The sequence below is a fragment of the Pantherophis guttatus genome, chromosome 2 (assembly GCF_059756535.1).
Source record: "Pantherophis guttatus breed Tessera chromosome 2, ASM5975653v1, whole genome shotgun sequence".
Taxonomy (NCBI): domain Eukaryota; kingdom Metazoa; phylum Chordata; class Lepidosauria; order Squamata; family Colubridae; genus Pantherophis; species Pantherophis guttatus.
In genome coordinates, this window is record NC_142064.1 from 42,553,528 (window position 1) to 42,578,401 (window position 24,874).

Consider the following 24,874-nt stretch of genomic DNA (forward strand, 5'->3'; position numbering starts at 1 on the left):
ACATATTATAAACTATTCTAAAAATATGAGTTCCAGGTATATTAGTAAAGAAAGAAGCAGACACCTGTGACCTCCGGAACTTAAAATTTTAAAATTTTAAGCAAGCAGATGGCTGACGAAAGCTTAGTAAAATAAAATTTTAATTATTTTAAAATTTTAAGTTCCGGAGCTCGCAGGATGTCTGGTTCTTTCTTTACATATACATATACAGTACATATACATATACATATACACATACACATACACATACATATACATAAAAACCAAGGATTCTTGTAAATTTCTGTGCTGCTAAATAAAAACTGAAGCTGAATATATTACTTTTTCAAGTCTAATATAAAATAGTCATCCCATTGTTAGATGCTTCTATAATGTAGAAGTGTCTTTTTCTTGTTTTCTGACACTTTTCAATAACATATGTAACTGCCTAAATATGGCTTTAAGGTAGTTTTGCAGTCAGATAATTTACTATAATGCCAAAAAGTTGAAATCTATAATCATTGGCCATCATTAAGACTATCCTGACTCTCTACCACCAATGGACACCCCTGATGAGCTGTTTGGATAGGAAATAGTGAACAGAAATAATAAAAGATAATCAGATTTTTTTAAAATTAGCAATCTGAAATAAATTGTATAAAATCCCTTTCAGAAATATAGCCATAAAAATATGTATAAAATAACCTTAGCTCCAGGAAGGCAATCCAGCTCAGTGTATTAAAAAGATATTAAAGCAGCTTCAAATTACATAAGATTAAGAATGGCTATAATTGAATACCGAACAGCAGTTTTGCCTGCCTAAAACTAAGAAAAATTTGAACCATATCATGCTGGAATAGCAGAGAAATTTGTTGGTTTTGACAAATTATAAAAATGTACCCATCTTACATTTACCAAATCAATATAGAAAAGGGATTGCAATGACACATAAATTAAATAAATGATTTAATTTATTTAAGTTTAGGTTGTAACCCGATAACACTCCTCTGACAACCATGCACTAGATATGATTGTTTGTAAAGAAACCTTAGCACACAAGCAGCTGGCCAGCTTAAGGAACTCCATATCATTGGGGTACCTACTTATGGGTAGGTCCTAGTGTTAGTGAGTGCTTGATTAGCACTAATTAGCATTAGTGACAGAGAGCCCTTATATATGAGTGCTTTCCATTATAAACAACTGTGCAGAACACGTTCTGATCAAGATACCAGCTAATCCCAAACAGCTGCTTCTAATTGTATATTCCAGATGTTTTAAGCATAACAAGGTGGTGACAGGAACTTTCATAGCCTAGAACTTACTTTACCCAAAGTTTATATAGTGTTACAATGAATAATTATTATGGTACTTTAGGTCTGGGAAGTTAACAAACCTACAATGAAGATATTAAGTACACTTGGTATAATGTCATGGCCCAATGAGAATGAGCATCCTGTGAAAACAATCCACTTAGCAAAGCTAGGTGTGCGTGTGTGTGTGTGCACATGCATATGTATATATACACACACAGAGAGACACATTAAGACACATTTTTTTGAATGCTGGTTGAGATTATGTTAGATATTTCTAACATTAATTTTGGAATTAATGTAGGTTAAGTTTGTTAAACATTTAAAATTTTCAAGTACAGTATCTTCTATGGAGTTCTTAGTGTTCTCTGAACTTGGTTGTTTTCTTGTAGATGTTCTGTTATCCAGCTAGGTAACATCTTCAGTGCGCTCAAGCTCAAAGAGTACCAAGCTCAATAAGCACCAAGGATTCCATATTTCAATTGTCAGCTACGTATATTCTCTTCTTTTTGGTATGGTCTCTTTCTTTTTCTGTTACAGACATGACAGACAACAGGAACATCCATGTGTGTGGGGGTGTGCACCTGCACACAAAGGAAGTTATGATGGTGGCTGGGAGTGTGCAAAGTTCTGCTGTTCTGACCTCGGCTCCGTTAAAAAGCAGGAAGCAGGAATTGGTCCCGCCAAAACCTCTTTTATTTACATGACTGTGAATTACTTTCATTCACAGTCAGCAAGGTTTGTCCAAACAGTTTTTCAAAGGAATATTTCTCAGCACACATTATCTCGCTTGGCAAGCTGCCACGTAACTTGTTTCCAAACACAGAGTAAGGCAAAACTTGGCACAGAGTTTCTTAGAGTCACGAACAGAACTTTTCACTCTTGAAACTACCCAACGAACAAATTGTTTCCTGAAAAAGCCCCCTTCTCGTTCGCACCTCTTTTGTTTCCTATGGGAGGGGCCAATCATCTCCAAGGTATGGCTTTACTCCCAAGTCGACCCTGATTTCTGAGTTGTTCTTGTCTTCTGGCAGCTCTGCGCATGCGCACACTGGGAACGGGCTCCAGCTGTTCTTCTGCCTCGCTGCTGTCTATCTCCCACTCTGCCTCTGATGCAGAGCCCTCATCTGAGCTTTCCCCAGCCCCAGGACTGGTCCATGTTCCTCCCCAACCTTCTCACTGTCTGACTCTGCTGCCAGCACATCTGCCTATTTGTATGTGTATTCCCATTCATAGAGATAACAGACACATCAGGATTTGTTCATTGCAAGACCTGATGAAATGATGATGTTTGATAACTGAGGAGTTCATTTTGCTTCAAAATCGGGGCTGCACCTTTTTCTAGTTATACTCTTATGTCCTCTGATAGTTTATTTCTAAACTATCTCTTCATGCATACTTGCCTTACTGTAAATAAAGAATATAGGTTGCAGCTTTAAGGTAGCATGCAGATGTTCTATGTTTGGAGCTTGGAATTTGGAGTCTCCCCAAACACCTCTAAAAATTGTTTCCCAATTGTAATAACAAAGTTAGAAAAACCCTATGTTTTTTAATACATGTGATGTAATCATATTACTTAGTTTAATGAAATTGTCTTGGTGTCACCAAATTTTTGGGCTGGTCCCCAAAATGCTAATCCTAGTCTAAGAGTCCTTGGCCTGACAAGGATTGTTTACTCTTGAAAACAGATTTCTCTCATTAGCAATTGTACAGAAACTTTCAGTAATTGGTGTTCAGTAATCTGCTTGGCCTTTTCTGAGTCTTCAGTCATCATATATTTAACTGCTGTGTTTGTAAGTCCTACTGTTTAGTGGAAGCAGTGAGATGGGCAGCAAACAAATTAAACAAACAAACAAACAAACAAACAAACAAACAAACAAACAAACAAATAACTTTTATACAAGACCTGTGCTTTATCTAAGACCTATTTTCTGTGCTAGACACAAACTTGATTGGTCATTATGATTTTCTGTTTAGAAATGTGTTTTCATTTCTAAATCTAATCAGTGGAAGTTGGACAACCATAACCCCATAGGTTTATTTTTTAGCAGCATAATTTTGATCTTATCTTTCCAGAACAATAAGTTCATTAACTTGCTGCTACTGAATATTAACACAAAAAGTAAAATAAAGTTGCTTTTGAGCACAGATCAAGTCTTGATGAGTTCATGGAATTTTCTTACCAATAATACGAAAATAGCTCTCCTTTGCCTTCTTCCAAAGTGTTATTGGTTTTGGTTTTTTTAATTTATCTAGCCTACCGCCTATATTATATTGTGTGTTGAAACATGTGGGTGTTAGGAATAACTTATCTCCGTGAAATGTAATTTCTTCCTGCCAATTTTCAGTTGTGTGCAGAAAGATAGCAAAAACGAATAAAGGCAGAACCTGACAACTTTCCATAAGAACATACACATTGAGATGTTCTGCATTACTACACTTACCACTGTTCTTGAATATGTGCCCAAGCATCGCATGGTGTTAACTGAAAATAGTTGCAAAAATTCCAGGTCATAGTCGGCCCAGGACACTGTGGCATAAATATACTGTACAAGTCCTATGGGGCTTGTCCTTGTTACCCATTCCTTCCTTCCCCACCTCCCAGTCATGTGATAAAGTAACCATATTTGGGCAGCAAAAAACCAGATAATCTTAAATAACACACTGGTATTCTGGTTTAACAGTTGCGGACAGGAAGGCACTACAGAGAGTGATCAATTCGGCACAAGAAACCATCGGTTGTCCTCCAACACCACTGGATCACATTGCCAGGTCTTGCTGTTTCAGCAGAGTAAGGAAGATACTTAGGGATGATTCACACCCTGGCCAGTGTCTATTTTCACTTTTACCATCGGGCAGAAGACATCCAAGTATAGCTAGCCAGACAAACAGGTTTAAAAACAGGTTCTACCCATGGGCTGTCAGGCTTCTAAACAGAATCACAATCACTCCATGTACATATGGAAATGTATGACTAATTCCCCACCCACCCCCCCCCAATTACTTGTATAAGGATTATTCTCTATACTATTCATGTTGTCTTGTATTTTCTGTTATGGATTGCACCAGTAGAGGCTAAACCAATTTCGTTGTATACATGATGTACAATTACAATAAAGGCTATTATTATTATTATTATTATTATTATTATTATTATTAGTAGTAGTAGTAGTAGTAGTAGTAGTAGTAGTAGTAGCAGTAGTAGTAGTAAATCTTTAGTGAGATTCACAGCCTTTGAGGCTGGTTAATAGCTCAGCAGCTCAAGTCCTAACCAAGGACCTAGGAACTGTTAAGGTATCGTTGGAGGATATAAGCTGTTCCGAGTAAGGTGGTTTTTTGTAGAGTCAAAATGTTTAAGTCCGGCAAATTTAGAATTTCTAAATAGCGGGGTAGCCCTTTGGATATTGCTCCAAGGGCTCCAATTACAATCGGGACATCACACAATTTCTTTTTCTTCAGTCGCTCAACTTCAATTTGCAAGTCCCGGTACTTTGTGATTGTTTCTTGCTGCTTATCTTCAATCCGTGCATCACCAGGTATTGCAATGTCAATGAACCATACTTTTTTCTTTTCAACTATTGTTATGTCAGGTGTGTTGTGGACCAAGTGCCTGTCAGTCTGAATCCTAAAGATCTTGAGTTTCTCATTCTCTAAAACTTTCTCAATCTGATGTTCCCAGTGGTTTTTGCTGTACTCAAATCCAAACTTCTGGCACAATTTCCAGTGAATGATCTTAGCAACACGGTCATGGCATTGTAGGTAGTCAGTTTGTGAAATTTTGCTGCACTCACTGATCAGGTGGTCGACTGTCTCATCTTTCTCATTGCAGAGGCGGCATTTGCTGTTGGTGGTAACATGTTGTTGTTGTTGTTGTTGTTGTTGTTGTTGTTGTTGTTATTATTATTATTATCATCATAATCATCAACTGAACATTTAAAGATGTGTCATAAATACCATTGACTGATGCTAAGTGCTAGTTGATACGGGTTGCTGCCAGTGTCCTAGGTATCAACCAAGTATCTTCTTAAAATATATGATGTTCCGAGTAGCACAGTTTTTTGCAGTTCCGCTAGTGTTATTGCAGGAAGCTGCAATTTCTTGATGTGTTTTGTAAAATACTTGGACATAGTACCAAGTGCCCCAATGACAATGGGTATCACGGTTACATGTTTCTTCCATAGCCTTGTAGTTTCGATGGCCAAGTCACCATATTTTGTGATTTTTCTTCGACTCTGGCATCTCCTGGTACAGCGATATCAATAAACTGTATGCTTAGGCCCTCGACAACTGTGATGTCTGGCATGTTGTGTTCAAAATGACGATCTGTCTCTATTCGAAAGTCCCACAAGATCTTCACCTTCTCATTTTTTGTAACTCTTTCCACTTTGTGCTCCCATGACTTTTGGATACAGGTAAGACATATTTTTTGCATAATGACCAATGGATTAATTTAGCCTCTTGGTCATGTCTAGCTTTGTAATCAGTTTGTGTAATTTTTCTGCATTCACATATTAAATGTGAAACAGTTTTGAGTTTCTTGTTGCATAGTCAGCCGTTTGGATGGTCAGTGGATTTTTGTATCTTCGCTTTCATGGTGTTAGTTTGTAGTGCTTGTTCTTGACCAGTGAGTGTTAAACTTTCTGTTTCTTTCTTGATGGTTCCCATCTTAAGACATGCCCATGTAAGGTTGTCATCACATTTTCCTTCAATGTTTTACAAGTGTTGTCAATGCAAAACTTTGGTTTTCCATCTATTTAATCTGTCATCCAGCTGTTTTTCCTTATATTCTGCTTTTGTTCCTGTTGTTTTTATAATGTTCTCCATTTTCACAGCCTGCAGCATTTTTTCTGTACTTTGGTTCACATAATCATTCAAACTTCATTTTTCTTCTTCTACAGTTTGATGGGTTTGTAATAGCCCTCTGCCTCCTATTTTTCTTGGCAGGTACAACCTGTCGATGTCACTTCATGGATGTAAAGTGTGGTACATATTCAAAAGTTTGTGTGTTTTCCGGTCCAAGTTTTCCAGTTCAGCCAAAGTCTATTTGATGATTCCAGCTGAGTAGCATATCACTGGAACTGCACATGTATTAATGGCTTTTATTATGTTTCCAGCATTCAGCTTTGATTTTAATATTTTGCGGACCCTTCTGATGTATTCCTTTTGTGTTGACTCTTTGACTTTTCCTTTCAAGATGTTATCTGCTTCCAATATGCTTAGGTATTTGTAACTGTCATCCTTTGCTAATGCTTTCACTATGCTTCCCTTTCCCAGTTCTATTCCTTCTGTATTTTTTTTAATTTTTCCTCACTGCATGGATAATATAGCACATTTTTCAAGTCCAAAATTCATTTTGATGTCCCTGCTGAACAGTTAAATTGTGTTGAGTATTGATTTAAGTTCAGGGGGGCTTTTCGCATACATTTTAAAGTCATCCATGTATAGTAGATGGTTTATCTTGCCATGCTGGCTTGAGATTTGGTATCCCAGTTTTGTGTTTCATAGGATGAGGATGAGGATGAGGATGAGGAGGAGGAGGAGGAGGAGGAGGAGGAGGAGGAGGAGGAGGAGGAGGAGGAGGAGGAGGAGGAGGATCCAAGACTTTGAGTTTTTTATTTATTTTTGGTACCATATCCAGTACTGGTCCGGATTTTTCAGCATAGTAGTGGTCTCCCAAGTACTGAACCCCAATAGGACTGATAAAGAAAAAAAAATACTGAAGGAAGGCACAATTAAGTGAAAGAAGAAATATGGTTGCTACCACTGTCCCCTCCCTTGTCTCTAAATCTGAGTCAACCATTGTTTTAGCAACAGCAATCTGTGTGGCAGGTAAAGCACCAGTGGATTCTTGGTAATCCGAGCTGGCTAGTTTCTTCCTTCTTGCTGTTTTCCTGTTTGTGAAGGAATGTGAGGAGAGCTACCAGATTTCAACTGCAAAAATCCAGAATACCTATAAATGGCAGCAAAGAGATACCCACTCAGATACTATGAGAGTAAGGAAGACTTTCAGGGAGTTGAAGGGAAAGCAATTTAATGTGGTTCGGAGATATCCATGCAAGATGTTGTGTGTGGGGGAATGATACTTATGGTGACTAAGGTACTAAAAGAAGAACCTTGCAGAGCTCATGTTTGCTGTTGCTGCAACAGTGATAGAACACAGATAATCATGTGAGTCTGGAAGAATATCAGAATTAGATCTCTCTCACTGGTGAGTAACTCTGCCGGGAGGGGGGGGAGGGTGTTGCCCAAAAAGTCTCTGTATATCCCCGTGCAGAAAATAGATGATTTGTCCTCTTTCCTTCACATCAAATATTACATGTCCTGTGGATGTGTGCTTGTGATTGTCCAGTTTCCCAGTTTCTGTTTTTTAGAACAACCTGGAAGGAAGCCATAAATGCATTTGGGAATTACTCAATTTAAGCACCAATTGGAAAGATGCACGGCCAGTACAGCAAGTTGGAGATGATTTGCAAATTTAGGGGTCATATATGGCAGCATTCATGTTATCATAGCACTTGGGACGTGACTCTTTGTGATGATGTCATTGTAGGTAAAAGTGTTAATTTTAAATAGACATCTTGCCTGACTATTCAAGGGGTCCTGAATAAAGTTCCACCAAATGTTTATGAAGCTTTTTGTAAATGCCAATATGATCGCAACAGTTATAATAAATGTTCTTGTTTTTGAAATATTAGACAGCCCGCTTAACTGGACTATCAATAGCTGGTCTATTTTGAAAGGCCCCTGAGCTTGTATGAATAGTATATTGTATGAAATTGAGAATTAGATGATAAACATTCTAAATCTGTCCTTTTACAGGAAAATTTGCTCCTCATTCAGTTTATGGAACTCTGCTGGTACTCTAAAGAAATTTAGAGTTGACCTTGGGTGAATGTATGAAATTTTCATTAATAGGGAAGGTAAAATAAGCTGTTAAACAGGACTTTGATGGTGATTACACAACCCAAGATAAATAGAAATGTGAAAAAAAACTGTCCTGTCTCACAATGCCCTTGCCTTGATTTTGTTTACTATAAGATGGAACAGAGAAAAACTTAAGACAGGTTTTCAAGATTCTGTTATTATGCTCTACAATCGGGGTGGGGAACTATGGCCTTTTCATGATTTGTGGACTTCAACTACCAGAATTCCTGAGCCAGCTGGGCAGATGCAACTCCCAGGAATTCTGGGAATTGAAGTGCACAAGTCATAAAGGGGCCATAGAGAGCCACATCTGCTCTACAACAATAAAGTAGCACTCCTGGACACCCTGCAGTATTTGTTTCTCGATCTGGCCTAACTTGAAGGGATGATACAGCATTCAGGGGGATGTTAAATCAGTGATGGGTTGCCCCTGCTTCAGATTGGTTCTAGACAACCAGTAGTAAAACTGGCGGGATGCTCCCGGTAGTAAAACTGGCAGGATGCTCCACCCACTAAGCCTGATGTCATCAGAAGCGATCTGCGGATGCGCAGAAGCAAGGCGCGCGAGCGAATGAAGCGATCACGCATGCATGATCCCGTTGCGAACCAGTAGTAAATGGAAGTAGAACCCACCCCTGTGTTAAATGGTGGGCAACACCCTTTTTAAAATCACAATCATCATCTTGATTTTTTTGGGTAATGCCCCTGCAGACATTTCTATATTTTTATCTGCACTTGGAGAACTGGAAAATCAATTGGACTTCAAAGAATCTTTCTCAGTATATTTAAGCAGTTCATTCCATCCTGCTGTATATAAAGCTGTGGTTGGTAAGAATCTGGTTGCAAAAGCTGTGTTTTCCTGTTAAAAGAAATGACATATACAACATTGTATTTGATTAACTTGAAGCTAGTGAAAAACCTTGCCTTTTAACAAAAATTAAGAGCATATGTTTCAGAATCCAGTCCTAATTTGCAATGAATTGCTTCGGTAAAGCCACTTATATCAGTATTGTAAATCTTAATGGGTTCAAGTGACCCATGTTCTAATAATCCAGACCATCAGTTGAGCATATTTCTTTCTTTTTTTTTTAATTAAAACTATTTGACCACAAGAGGGAGTTCCATGCCAACTCTTTACCTGTCATGAAAGAGATGTGCAGTCCACCAGGGTAGCTTTAAAATGACTGAAATATAGTTAAAATAGCTCCACTTTCGTACAATTTCCAAACAGAGGAATGAAATTAATTGAAGATATGTTTAAATTGACATAAATAAGCACATTTACTTGGGTTGTTTTGCCTTGTAGAAGCAAGACTCTCAAAAATCAAAGATTTTTTTTCTTTCTTTCAAACATATAAAAGAAAATATTTGCAACAAATTGTTGCAGTGTAAAGTACAACTGTTCAGGCACTCCATTTCACTTTCTCATTCCCAGTTTTTCATGCTTTGGGGCAGGGGTGGTATTCACTTACCTTTGCTACCGGTTCACAAAAGTGAGCGTGCATAGGGCCTTTCGCGCATGCACAGAGCATCAAAAATGGGATGTGATGACATCCGGGCGGGTGGACAGAGCCTCCCGCAGCCACTGCTACCTGTTCGCCCGAAACAGATAGAACCGGCTGAATACCACCACTACTTTGGGGGCAATATTTCGTTGGAATTGAGCACACATGAAGCTCTATCTGTCTGGGTGAGAATAATTAGGTCACTATCAACAACCATTCTTGGATTTCCATTCTTCTCAATGGGAAGTTGTTCTTACATGCCAGATACCACACCTGCATTTTTTTGCTGGTTGCTATGAACTGAATATTCACTACTCTAAGAAATATCTCATAATTCTCTGGACTATAATTCTGCAAAGGTATCTTGGCAACCAACCTTATCTTGTTGCCCAGCTTCTCTGTTGTATTTGAATTTGAAAGTTAACTCAGATCCAGTAGTTTGAAAGCTGAGTGACAACTTTTTAAGCATTAATATCTGATGTTTATGAAGAAAATCTGTTTTTCTTGTGATGCTTATTCCTCCATATCTAAGAGCCTCAGCGGTGCAGCAGACTAAAGTGGTGTTAAGTGCAAGCACTTAGCTGCCAGCTGCCTGCAATTACTGCAAGTTCAAATCTCATCAGGCTCAAGATTGACTCAGCCTTCCATCCTTTCGAGGTAGGTAAATTGAGGACCCGGATTGTGGGGGCAATAAGCCAACTATGTATAGAACAACACCGCTTGGGGGGACCGAAAGCCCTAATAAGCAGATATATACAAAAAAGTATGCAGGCTATTGCTATAATGCATTGTAAGCCGCCCTGAGTCTATGGAGAAGGGCGGCATATAAATTGGACTAATAAATAAATAAATAAATCTATAATCTCATTTTTAAATGAGGGTCCTTGCAAAAGCACTTCGTTTGTTTTTAGGAGAATCTCCTAGGAAATAGTTTTGTTGTAGTTGTGTTGTTGCTGTTGTCCTACTTAATCTTCTGAAGTTGTTCTGTTTTGGCTTATCACACTAACTGGTGTTAGGGTTACCCCACTTTTATCCATTTGACCTAGGTTTTTACCTTGATGTAGGTAGTGTGCCTTTTTTGAGCTTTATTGATTTTAGTTGTAGGATTGGGTATTTTTGTTTTTGTCCCATGCCACATCATAGAATGGCAACAATCACCTTGAATTATAGTCAACAATCTAAACTCTGATACTTGATATATTGCTGTTTAGGGTACAGAAGTGTTTTGTTTTTCATACCCTTCTTTTGCTGACGCTGTGCCAAATCTCTCATGGAATATATTGCTAGCTGCCACTATAAATCCCTTAAGCATAAATAATAAGGTGTCCCTCTTGGGTTTTCTGAGTTATGTCCTAGCATATTCTGATGCTATACTTGCCCATAGTGCTACTGAAGAATTTTGTTTCTAGTAAGGAACATTATGTTTAGTACATTTTAGTACACATACTCCTGGAGATCCAGTTTTATGTAACAGTTAAGGCATTGAGTTAGAAACTAGAAGATTGAGATTTCTAGTCCTACCTTAGACTAAAAGCCATTTATTTGATCTTGAGCCAGTCATTCTCACTCAACCCTAGGAAACAGGCAACGGTAAACCACTTCTGAAATCTTGCCCAAAAAACTGCAGGGGCTTGTCCAAGTAGTCACCAGGAGTCAACAGTGATTTAAAGGCATGGATAGTTTTCATTTAATATCTGTTTCATTTAGCAATATTTGCAATTATGGTAGTGATGAAAAACTTTACTTTCATCAAAACCAAATGGATTTCTAAGTAGCTGGCCAACATGTAGCCTCAACATCAGGGGTGGGTCCTAATTTTTTTTACTACCGGTTCTGTGGGCATGCCTTATTTTGTGGGCGTGGGTTGATGTCATGTGGCAATTATTTAGGATTTAGCAGAGGTACTGGTCTACCAGGCTTTTAACTGCTTGCAGAGCTGTACCAATCTACCCATTTATTTTTTGCAGGCACTGGTCTACCCATTTATTTTTGCAGGCACTGATCTACTCATGTATTTTTGCAGGCACTGATCTATCCATTTATTTTTGTAGGCACTGATCTACTCATGTATTTTTGCAGGCACTGGTCTACTCATTTGTTTTCTTTTAACACTGATCAGCTATAGGGTGGCCCTTTGAAGTCCCGCGGCAAGAGTTTAAATAGTTTTTTTCCCTCTAGCCATCAACTGGGACTCAGGAGGCAGCAATAGATTGGGGGTGGGGCCAAATAAAAGGTAAGAATAATGCGGGGGGGGGGGTGAGGGTTGGGGGCGGGGGGCAGAACTGGTTTGGTGATGTCATATTGTCACCGCTACCGGCTCGGGAGAACTGGGCCGAACTGGGAGAAACCCATTACTGATCAACATGTAGGCCTTTATGGAACTTCATCTACATGGAAGGAAGTATGCAGAGGGGTAGCCCAAGGGTCTTCTTAGGCCCAGTACTCTTCAACATCTTCATAAATGATTTAGATGAGGGGATAGAAGGGGAACTCATCAAATTTGCAGAAAACGCCAGGCTGGCAGGAATACCTAATACTCCAGATGATAGGCGTAAGATACAGAAGGCTCTTGACAGACTTTGTCAGAGAATTCATGACTGGCAGAGACATGGTAACAAGGTCAGCCAATGAATAGGCATAGCAATTAAGTCAGCCAATGAGGACTGTTTGAAACTGAAACTGGAAGGAGCCTGGGCATGGCTCTGTAGCTCTGAGACTGTGCAAAAAGGAAAGAAACTAGTCTGCTCTCTGAATTGAAACCGAAACTCCTCTGCCTGTTTTTTGTTTGTACTTGCTACCATGTAGGAAAACCTGTTTTTGGTATTGTATATTTATTTCATGTATTATATTATATATAAAGAGAAGTTAATGAATCCTGCTGAATCAGTTACCTGTGTGTGCTTTCTGGATTTGATTTCTGCAACAAACTCTGACAGACTTGAACACTGAGCCCTATCTAACAAAATGAAACTCAGTGGTGAGAAAAGTAAAGTTCTACATTTAGAATAGAATAGAATAGAATTTTTTATTGGCAAAGTGTGATTGGACACACAAGGAATTTGTCTTGGTGCATATGCTCTCAGTGTACATAAAGGAAAGATACGTTCATCAAGAATCATAAGGATTCAATGGAAGCATCACAGCGAGACAGTTGGGGAATTAGCAGGCTCTGATGAGCTCCGCGAAAACCCAGACTGATGAACCACTGCCGAGGAGTCTTTGGACCAGAACCATCCTGTAGGGATGGGGAATAAGGAGAGGGACCTCGGAAGACCAAGAGGAACAGGCAAGTTCCTCGAAAGTCAGAGGAAACTCTCTATGACTCGGCAGCGGGGGGCGGCAGTCATTGCGCTGTCATGAAGCTGGGGCAACCAGACTAAGCACTGAGCAGGAGTGCTGAATGGAATGGAGTTTTTTTGAAGCTGGTTGAGTGACAGCCAACCCATAGTTGAAACAACAATAAGGGGGGGAAAATTAACTTGAAGACCCCTAGTGATAAAACGGCAGCTAATGAGCATGGGCTAATGAAGAAAAGAAGATCTTGAAGCACAATTTTAAAGGGACAAAAACCTGATGGAAAATTGACCTTTGAACAAAATTATTTGGAAAATAATCTGGAAAATTTTAAAAATGAGAGAAATTACCCCAAGATTGGTTAAAGGATTGGAAAGAAACAAATAGATCCTTTTTTCCCTTTCTTATTTGAATCTTAAGAAAAACAAAAGAGAATGGACAATAAGCCCTACAACAGAAGTGTTGTATAAACAAAAGGAAAAAAAGGAAAAAAGAAGTGAAAAGAGCTGTTTAAATTTGGACTGGACTATAAAACTGATTTGATATTTTTAAAGCTAAAAAGAAAAAGAGAAGCTAGGTAATATTGCTAATGTAGATTGAAACAAAATGGATATTTGTTAGACAATTGGAAATTGTGGATTGCAGAGAGACACCTTCTGGAGTAAAAAGGAATATAGCAACTTGGTCTTTGTTTTGGAAAACTGTGAACTTTACAGATCACAGCCATGAGAACTTTTGGGGAGGATTTCTCTGTCTGCAAGCAGCTTGACTTTGGAAAAATAAAGGGGGAAAAAGGAATACAACAGAACTTTTAAAATCAGAACCCAAAAAGAATAAAATGGCGCAGGAAATTAGAGAAATGATAAAATCAAAGTACTTGTCATGGAAAATGGAAATAAGAGAAATAACTACAATGCTACATGGAGGATTAAAATCTGAGGACACAAAAGCTGAGATGGAACATACGCAGGAGGACAAGAAAATAAAGACGGAGAAGCAAGACATAGAGGCTGAAAATAAAGAAGATAAAGACAATGTGATTAAATATGAAAAAATAATTGAACATGTGGATAGCAATAATAAAAAGGAGGTTTTTAGAGATTACATTGGGATTAACAATGAAAAAAATAAAGAGGATGGAAAGAGACAAATAAGGAAGGAAGGGTGGAACAGAAAGAATATAAAGAACTTAAATGATTACACTAGGATTTACAGAGAAAAGATAAAAAAGAGAGGAAAAGGGTGGAAAATAATAGAAAATATAGGGCAAAATAGAAGAGTTCAGGACTTTGATATACAACATGATAATACTGGGATAAACAGTGGGCTAAACAGTGGTGAAACAAAAAAAAAGAGAAAAGAGAGGGGGAACAATGGGAAATATAGGACAAAATAGGAGAAATCAGGATTTTAAGACACAAAAAGAAAAAAGGGGAAAGAAAAAGGTAAAAATAAAAATGAAAAGGGAAAAAAGCAAAGAAATGGAAGAGGAATAAGATGTATATGACTAGAATTGAAATATGAATTGTAATAAGAAATAATGTTAAATCATATGATGCTGAAAATGAACTGAAAAATAATTGAAATAATAATTGAAATATTTTTAACGGTTTACGGTGGTGTGTGTATAAATTATTAAGTGATGATTTGGAACAATATATGGGGAAAGCTATATGATTAGAGGATAATAGTTAAAATATTTTTAAATTTAACTAAGGAAACTGTAATAAATGAAATATTTTTAATTGCATATGATGATGAAAGTAGAAATGATTAAGATGTGGTTTGGAGGAACATATGGGGAAAATTATTTGATATATGAAAATGGAACTAATTGGAATATCCATGTTTATATATATATATATTTCTCTTTTCCTTCTGGTTCAAATATATAATTGAAAAAGATTTCTACATAATTAATTGATTTATATTAAAATGTTGGATTGTATTAGTTAAGGAAATGTATGTTATAAAATAAGTGGGTTTTATTATTACTGCAAGAATTAAATAACTGTAACACCACATAATTAATTAATTTGATGATGGATATAAAAATAGATGATAATGGGAAGGGGTTTAATATAGAATAGAAGGAAAAATGGAATTTGGTTAAAATTAGAGATGAAAATGAAGGGTAATATTGGTAAAAAATAGATGAAAATAAATATTATGGCAAAAAGGAGGTATAGAAATTGTAATTTTAGTTGAAAGGACTAAAAATTGTTTAAATTTGTTAACTGGCCAAATATTCTGTTCAGCAAAAATACATTGTATGTTTGTGTGTGTGTTTGTGTAAAAAATTAAAAAAAAAACTTTAAATAAAAAGGGTTCCGATGCCCTAATTAAATCATGAAAAAAAAAAAAGAATCATAAGGTATAACACTTAATGAGATTATAGGGTACAAATAAGTAATCAGGAAACAATATCAATATAAATCATAAGGATACAAGCAACAAAGTTACAGTCATACAGTCATAAGTGGAAGGAGATGGGTGATGGGAATGATGAGAAGATTAATAGTAATGCAGACTTAGTAAATAGTAAATAGTTTAGACAAGTAAAAACCAAATGCATAGGTATTGAATAAGTGATACGTAGCCCAATAGTAGTAATTGCGAGAAGGATCTTAGAGTACTAGTGGAGAATCACTTAAATATGAACCAGATGTGCACTGCAGCTGCCAAAAGAGGCCTACACAGTCCTAGGCTGCATTAACAGAGATATAGAATCAAGATCACATGAAGTGTTAATACCACTTTATAATGCCTTGATAAGACCACACATTTTGTGTCCAGTTTTGGTTGCCACAATATAAAAAAGATATTGAGACTCTAGAAAGAGTGCAGAGAAAAGCAACAAAGATGGAGGGGACTGGAGGCTAAAACATATGAAGAATGATTCCAAGAACTGGGTATGTCTTGTTTAATTAAAAGAAGGACTAGGGGTGATATGATAGCAGTGTTCTAATATCTAAGGGGCTGCCACAAAGAAGAGTCAACCTATTTTCCAAGGCACCTGAAGGCAGGACAAGAAGCAATGGATGGAACTAATCAAAGAGAGAACCAACCTAGAAATAAGGAGAAATGTTGTCATAGTTAGAACAGTGAATTAGTGGAATAACTTGCCTCCAGAAGTTGTGGATGCTCCAACACTGGAAGTTTTTAAGAAAGTTTGCACAACATTTGTCTGAAATGGTATAGGGTTTCATGCTTGAGCAGAGGCTTGTATTAGAAGACCTCCAAGGTCCCTTCCAACTGTTATTCTATTATTCTATGTGAAAATTGTACAGCAAATATGGGGAGCAAGGGAAGAAATGCTATTATTCCATACCTTGTATAGCAATATATCTATCTTTAACCGTATCTCTGCCCTCTTTTCTGATGTAGATGAACTGGGGTGAACTAGTTTGATGCATATCAGCTGTGGCTGAACTTAAACTAGAAAGCTATGCACAATATTCACTTGTCTCTGTTTTTATTTCAATTGTCCCATTCTCAGGTTGTCTACATTGAACAGCAGATCTCCTCTCCATCTTGAATTCCACAACTGACAATCTCTATTATTCAGCTTTATAATTCTTAGTCTTAAGACTAAACTGCTTGAAATTTTCCGTACACGTTCTAAAGAGCCTTGGTAGCGCAGCAGACTAAAGCACTGTTAAGTAACACCAGCTGCCTGCAATTACTGCAAGTTCAAATCTCACCAGGCTCAAGGTTGATTCAGCCTTCCATCCTTTCGAGGTAGGTAAAATGAGGACCCGGTTTATGGGGGCAATAAGCTGACTTTGTATAAAAAAGAACACCGCTGGGGGGAGGGGGCAAAAGCCCTACTAAGCAGGTATAAACAAAAGTATGAAGGCTATTGCTTAACACATTGTAAGCCACCCTGAATCTCCGGAAAAGGGCGGCATATAAATCGAACCAATAAATAAATAAATAAATAAATAAATAAATAAATAAATAAATAAATAAATAAATAAATAAATGTTTTTTTAAAAAAATATTGGATTCAGACACCAGCTAGAGCAGCAGTAACTAGGCTCATAACCTACCAGCAGAATATATGTAGCACATTTAATTGACTCAGAAAGTAGAGAGTCTGTCAGAAATACAGCCGTATTGTGTTCTTCTGGGGAAGGATGGAGATAAAGTTCTAAATTTAGTGAACTATTTGGGATCACAATAAGATGAAAGCAATTTTTTTTATCTGACTCCAGAATTATCTCATATTGAAATTATTGCCATCTATTCCTAACAATTTAAGCACAATGCCTTTTCTGTAGGGAGACAACAAACAAGTCCCCTGTTTCTAACCTAATTCAGGCATTGGATGGACCATTGCTTTCTGGCAATTCTTTCAGGAAAGTTCAGTTGATTCATTCTCAAAGCCATCTAAAAATTCTTTCCACAAAATAGTAGGCATTTTCTAGTTAACAATAAAAGCATCCATTTGTACTCAGGAGAGCTTCTTGGAACCAACAGTAAATCTTTTATTTTATTGTTAAATGTGTCACTTGATTGCTCCATTCTTTTGCAATTTTTTAAAATATGAAATTTCCTCTCTATATTGCCAGCGAGACATTTACATTACTCTGAACAGATGTGACATATTAAAATTGTATTGTAATGTGACTTTAAAGCATTGCATTACCATGGTGATTTTATCTCAAGTGTTATTCGTCTAATAATTGGACAGATTTTGTTACTTGGTGACAATTTTAAGCTAATGCTTTTTTAAAAAAAAAAAATCTTAATATTCTTTATGCTGTGATCCAGAAAACAATTCCTTGGAAGTAACTTTCATTGAAATTTACAAGATCTACCTGGAAGGAATGGTATTATTAGAATTATATTCTATTCCCTTTGTTTCAAGGTAGATTTACATTGATTCTTACATGAATCTTTTCTACCTACCCTTCTACCTGCACAATGTGTAAATGGAGAAATAAATTCAAATTTTAGGAAAGAGACTTCCCCAGACTGTTTTAAACTATTGCTGACATGTTATATCAGACTAAGTCAATTGTTTTCTGCTAATTTAACAGAACAGAGCAGACAGAAGAATTACTGTATTTTGTTGGTTTTAAAGATGAAGCAATATATATTTCTGTCCAATTGTTCACATCAAAATTCTTTGAAAATACAACTGTTTTAAAGCTGCATATATACATACTGTTCAAGAAGAAAATAATCAGCAGATAGTTAATTTGTTTTTTTTAGGCTTACATTATGCTTATTCAATTTAATTAGGTTCATGCATTATATTCTTATTTGAGCTTGTTAATTAACCTTAAACTGTGCTATGTCTGGATGTATACATTTATTTTATAATAAATGAAATAATATAAATCACTGCTTCCTCTGGGCTTTTACTGTGCAGTTTCTCTCATTCACAGAATATTATATGGGTCCCTATATTATTACCTTCCATTATAATCTTCACTTAATTTTGTACTATTTTTTCCAAGTTGTACCTAACTGCAGAAAATCTATTAATGAGGGAAAGACATTACAGAATATCTTTTGGTTAGTAGAAGTGTTATCCCTTTTAAAGATAGATACACACAGAATATTATAAAAAAATGTCTGACTACTCAATCCACTACATCACAGCCAACATAAGCTATGAAAAGGATAAGACTATCAAATATCAAAACTATCTCAAAAACGACCTCAGACTATTGCAGGTACACAGCATTACTGTAGCACACAATTCAATTAAAAAAACCCCAAAACAAAATGTCTTCTTCAGAAGGAGCATCTGTATGGAGTCAAACATGGGCAATCTTGTAAGTCTTCTCCTTAATCTGGACAGGAATTCTGAAAAGCTGATCCCTTCACCAGGTGTTATTTTGGCCATGTTCATCAGTTTTGCAAATAGCAGTGTTGTGCTCAGTCCACCATGCTACCACTAGAAGCCCCCACAAACCAAGCAGAAAAGAAGAATCTAATCAAGAAACTACCAAGGAGAAAATAATTCGCCTTCCAACACTGGCAGGGCAAACTACTATATAGAAAGGGGAGCAAACCCTACACTCACTAGCAATGATGATGTTACCTATTTGGGTAATTGGCAAACAAATAGTCAAGCTCAGAGAGACCAAGGACTACAAAAGTTTGATTTATTTTGTGGGGTTTTAGGATTAATTCAAAGTGAATTTCTTTCACCAACCCTTCAATTTAGGTGGCAAACAGGCAGAAAGAAGATCTGATTTACAATAATAAGTAATACTACATCTAAAAACATGATTGATATAAGACAAATCCTTCTATCTCTCCAATTTTTTTTTAACATTTGAGATCTGTGTTTGCTATATGTCTCAGTTTGCTATTCATTGGATTCAGTTTAGAGCCAGTTTGGTGCAGAGGTTAAGGCATCCAGCTAGAAACCAGGAAATCATGGTATGAAACCAAGGTGACCTTGGGCCAGTCAATTTCTATAGGTCTAGGAAGGAGGCAATGGCAAAGCACTTCTAAAACATTTTGCCAAGTAAACTGCAGGGAATTATCCAGGGAATCTTGGAAAATTGAATATGATTGAATGGAAGAACAGTTCATCAACTCTGTATTCTTTCTCTAGTTTTGCATTATTTGTAGTAATTCAACATTACTTCTCAAAGCATGTTTTCACAATGACATAATTGATATGTGTGTGGGTACATGGACAACCTGTCTCAGCAAAGTGCTTTGTCTTGTCGAGGTGCATCATTGCTTCCTGATGAATAGTCAAGGCTTGGACAAAGCACAGTTGTTAATCAATCTGCTTCACAAAGACCTTTGAGTTGTGAGGCATGTACCTAGAAACCACTGATGCCAAGTAAAGTGACCACACAGGAGCTTCACTTTGTAGTGCTGTTTCAGAAGAGCACTTTTCTCAAATTTGCCAGCGTGGAGTGTCTTTTTAAAAGTCTGAATATCCTAGTAATATCTAATTCTTAATGTTGAACAAGACTAAGTCTTTAACCTTAGCAAAAATTAAGGAACTATAGCACTTCATATTATTGAACAGCATATAATATGAGTCCTTGCATAATCTGCGAAAGAATTAAAATGGAATTAAAACACATGGAAATCATGTATGCATGCAAAATAAGTAGGCATAAATAGTTGAATTTGTATTGCCATATTAATAAGGTTGAAAATGGTTTAATCCTGGAAGGAATACTATTTTATAGTATTACTATACTGGGCAAATTAATCCATCCAGCCACATTATATTTGGGCATAGAATATGGATTCTGGTCAATTTTCCATAATCTTTATAGAAAGTTTTTAGGAGCCATATTTAGGATGATCATATCTGAACTATAAACAGCTGGGCAATCAATAGATGGAAGCAAAGAGATGCAGAACCATAGATCTGGTTTGAAGCGAAGGATTCATTGTGAAATGACAATATTCTATCAATGGAAATATAACAATTAATATATAATATTTATTTTAAGGTTGCAAATTTTCCAGTTTTAATGCCAATTTGTTATCTAAGTTTCCTATTCTTAACTTTTGGCTGTTCTAGAAAGTTTGGTGTTTCTGAATAGTATTTATTGGCATAAATAGATTAGAATGCAATATAGAACTGTATGATCCAGGAATGAGTTGGCCCCATATAGTTAATCTAAGTCCATTTTCCTAGTTTTTGTCTGAGCATTTATCTCTGCAGTGACTTTTTGTCTGGCTTAGATATTTGTATGTGGGTTGTACATTCTTTTGTTTCTTTCAATAGCATGCTTTCTTCCATTCATTGATTATCTATGAAATAAAATTGTTTTTTCTTAACTTAGACTTGATAAAAGAGACTCAAGACAGGGTAATTTGATGATCTCCAGAAACAGGGGGTACACTATTAATTGATGCTCTTCCTTGTTTCTTGTTTCATCTTTTGTCAATATAATATTCTGTCCATTGATGTCAGATGCTCTCTCAACCAGGAGGAGTCCAAGAGTGTAGCAATTTTGGGGTTATATTTTAGATAATTACTTTTGTTACGTTGAATATTGAACTGTCTGATAATTTTAGTTTGTAATCATATAGTGTATTGAGGCTCTTCTGTGTAGGATTTGGGAAATTTGCTTAATTTTGTCATATTTTGCACGCTCCAGAAACTACTTGTAAGAAGTATCCTAAATCAGCATAAACACACTACATCTCTCCTACAAATTTAAACAGATGCATTTTTTCCAGGCATCGCCATAGCACACAAACTATCTAAAGCCCTCCAAAACATCCTAAGTAAACTAAAAGACCCAGTAACCCAAGAAGAAAAAACAGGAGCTATCTACAACATACATTGTAAGGATTTTTAACAGCCACTTTGTCGGATAGACAGGCAGAAGACTAGCAGAGCATATCCATTGACATCACCTAGCATTCAGAAGACATGAAAACTTAATTTTATAACACATTGACAGATTTAACCATAGTTTGAACTGGAAAACTATGAAAACTAAATCAAGTCCAAAAATGCTTGAGAGTTCCTGGAAGCCTGGCATTCAGTTAAACAGGCACATAGGAATAAACAAAATTTATATTCCATTCAAAAGATATAATCAAAATGCAAATAAATAAAGAAGTGGCCTGTCTATATTTTGCCTATACTCTTATACTTTTTTTGTTTTTTTTCACTTTACTTTGTAAACCAGATAAAATGATTGGTCTTCTCCCTTCCTCTTTTAAACTGATTGATATTTGGGAAGCAAATCATTCTCAGAAGTAGCCAGAAAGTTCAATATAGAACAAATGGGCCCAAACTCATACTTAAATTACACCAGTGATAGTCAATGAGACGATCTTACTGATTTTAGTCAGTTGCTACAATTGAGTATTGGAAAAAGAGGTTAAACTTTTTAACCGTGATAGTTTTTAATGTAAAGGTAAAGGCTTTGTCTGTCCAATTCTGTCTGACTCTAGGGGTCAGTGCTATCCGTTTCCTAGTTGAGGGTGCCAGTGTTGTCCAAAGACACTTCTGTGGTCATGTGGTCATGTGGCTATGCGGCCATGACTAGGCACATGGAATGCTGTTATCTTCTGCTGAAGTAGTACCTATTTATCTATTCATATTTGCATGCTTTCAAACTGCAGGAACTGGGGCAAGTAACAGGAACTCACCCTGTCAAATGGCATTTGGGTCTCGAACCCTGGCTGTCAGATTTGCAGCTGACAAGCTCAGCATTTTTAATCACTTAGCCATTGAATCCCCATTTTTAATGTATTTATTGTTTTTTAATTAATTGTTATATACTGCACAGATTCATTTTTAGATGAAATGGATAGCTACACAAATATGATAAATAAATTCCATAGGGCTGCTATATCAGTGAAATTTATTTGTTCATATTTTAAGTTTATTTATTGCAATTACTGGTTTGTATATTTTCATAGGTGAAAAGTGGAATATAATTTGATAAATTATAATGTGGCCTAGAATATATGTGATTTTATTGTCCTTTCTTTATTGAATACATTAATTTACATTTACTTTAATTTTTACTGTGATTTTCCCAAGGGAGAAAATACAACATGTCCTGAAAATAAGGCCAAGCCTGATTTTTGGGTGGGCATAAATATACGCCCTCCCGCGAAATAAACCCTATGAAGGATTGGGCATGGGCAGCACAGAAGGCAGCCCTTCCCTTCCCCGGTCAGCTAATGGCAGCTGGGCTCCTTAATGGCAACCTGTGGATCAGCTGAGCTGATCGGGAGCTGCCCCAGCGTTCTTGGCGCTTGCCCATCTCCCATCCATCCATCGCCCTCGCCTGAAAACTCCCACTCCACTCACAAGAGAGTAGCCGCCTGACACCTCTTGCCACTTGGTGCCCACCCAGCAGACAACCCCCCCCCCCAGCCAGGCAGAGTGTAACTCACTAACAGAGCAGTATCCTAGGATCATGATGTGGGCAAAGCTGGTGAGCACCAGGTCCTTGAGGAGTCCATGCTGTCACCATCCCAGCACTGAGACTGGCTTCCTCTGCGACTTCCAAACCCCGGCTGGAAACCACTGGAAGCCGCTGGAAGTGGAGAAGAGGCCGGTCAGGCCAGCTGCCTGCTGCTGAGTCTTCAGGAGCCAGGGCAGCTGCATGGATCTGAAACCATAGAGCGGGAAGTCCACTCTATGGTTCCAGGTCCATGCAGCTGCCTTGGCTCCTGGAAGACTCGGCAGCAGGCGGCTGGTCTGACCAGCCTCTTCTCCGCTTCCAGCCGGGGTTTGGAAGCCACAGAGGAAGCCATTCTCAGTGCTGGGATGGCAGTGGCATGAACTCCCAATGTTGGGCTGTTGCTCCCTTCACCCTTCGCCGCCTCTCTGCCCTGGCTGGTGGAAGACACTCTGCCCCAGCTCCTGCAGACTCGGCATCAGGCGGCTGGCCCAACCCACCTCTTTTTCACTTCCAGAGGCTTCCAGCTGGGGTTTGGAAGCCACAGAGGAATTTATCCTCAGTGCTGGGATGGCGGCAGTGTGAACTCCTCAAGGACCTGGTGCTCACCGGCTTCACCCACATCATGATCCTGGGATACCACTCGATCAGTGAGTGGTGCTCTGCCTGGCGGGAACGGGGTGTGTCCATTGAGTGGGCACCAAGTGGCAACAGGTGCCGGGCGGTTGCTCTCTTGCAAGCAGGCTCCTGAAGAGCCAGGCACAGGGATGTGAGGATGCAGGCACAGCCTCGGGCGAACAGCTGACGAGCGGCCATGTTGCGCTGCTGCAGCAGTGCAATACAGCAGCAACCATGAGCACCCCCAAATTAATAAGTTCCCTGATAATAAGGCCATGCCCTTATTTCGGGGTTCAAAAGAAAAGAAGACCATGTCTTGTTTTGGGGGAAACATGGTAGTATTTTATTCTCAAAACAATATCATGATACCTTACAATCAGAGTAAAAGATGCTTGACCTGGTATACACTGTGGATGAGTTGTGACATGAATTTGGATTTTCTAATCCTAGTCCTGCTCCATAACTACTTTATAATCCAATTTAATCTGAGGGACTCATCATATGGCTTCACAAAAAAAGATTGAGGAGCCATCAACTTGAATTGTAGGATTTCTGCTTTAAGAAAGCATAACAAATTCAAATTCACTGCGTATCTCTCCTTAGACAACACTGTTAAAGTCATGCCAGATATCTTACCTGTTTCAATATATGCATAAATAACCATCACAATGTGTCCAAGACCATCTAAATTGATTTCACACTTCAGCATTATCTTCAGAAGGCGAAAGCAAATGCACTAATTATTAGAAAATGCAAACTGACAGAAGTGGTCAACACATTGATGAGCAAATGTTCTATCAAGTGACAAGTAGATTAGAGACAAAACATTATGATTCAGTGGAATAAACAACCAGGCTAGCTTCAAATTTTGATAGAAGCACACATGATAATTAAAATATCCAGGTAGCTGGGAATCTACATTGTTTGTTTGTAAAGGACCATATGCTTCTTGGGGCAGATGCAGAAAGCTCTAGCATTTCATATGATATATCATTGGTTTGAGAAGGGAGATCACATTTTCATTCAAACGTATCCTACATAAATTCATCAATCTAAAGTACATTTTCCTTTTTTTCTAAATTCCATGATGAATTTGACTGACTTAAATTTTATATATTTTTGGGGGGAAACAGTTGATGTATGAGTGAAAATGATACTTTTAAAAAGAGAAATTGCTGATATGTATAAAATTAATTAGGAGATAAATTTATATTCTGTAAATATGAATTAATTTAGCTTTATTTTGCACAGAAAAAGTATGAAATAAATTGGAAATCTGAAATAAATCTGAAATAGACCTTCAGTCAGGTTTAGTTCATCTGCTGGGATTAGAGTTCAGTTGACAATCTTATGCTATTGCAAATATACCTCACAA

At 37.4% G+C, this 24,874-nt stretch overlaps 1 long non-coding RNA gene across 1 annotated transcript in view; it reads left to right on the forward strand.

The window, feature by feature from the left end:
* Positions 1-17,720, forward strand: part of LOC148115091 (uncharacterized) — a 222,021-nt gene extending 204,301 nt beyond the window's left edge. Inside the window, exons 3-4 of the long non-coding RNA XR_015732144.1 lie at positions 16,512-16,753; positions 17,296-17,720. This is a non-coding gene — a long non-coding RNA (uncharacterized LOC148115091). The remainder of the gene's footprint in view (positions 1-16,511; positions 16,754-17,295) is intronic.
* The last annotated feature ends 7,154 nt before the right edge of the window (positions 17,721-24,874 follow it).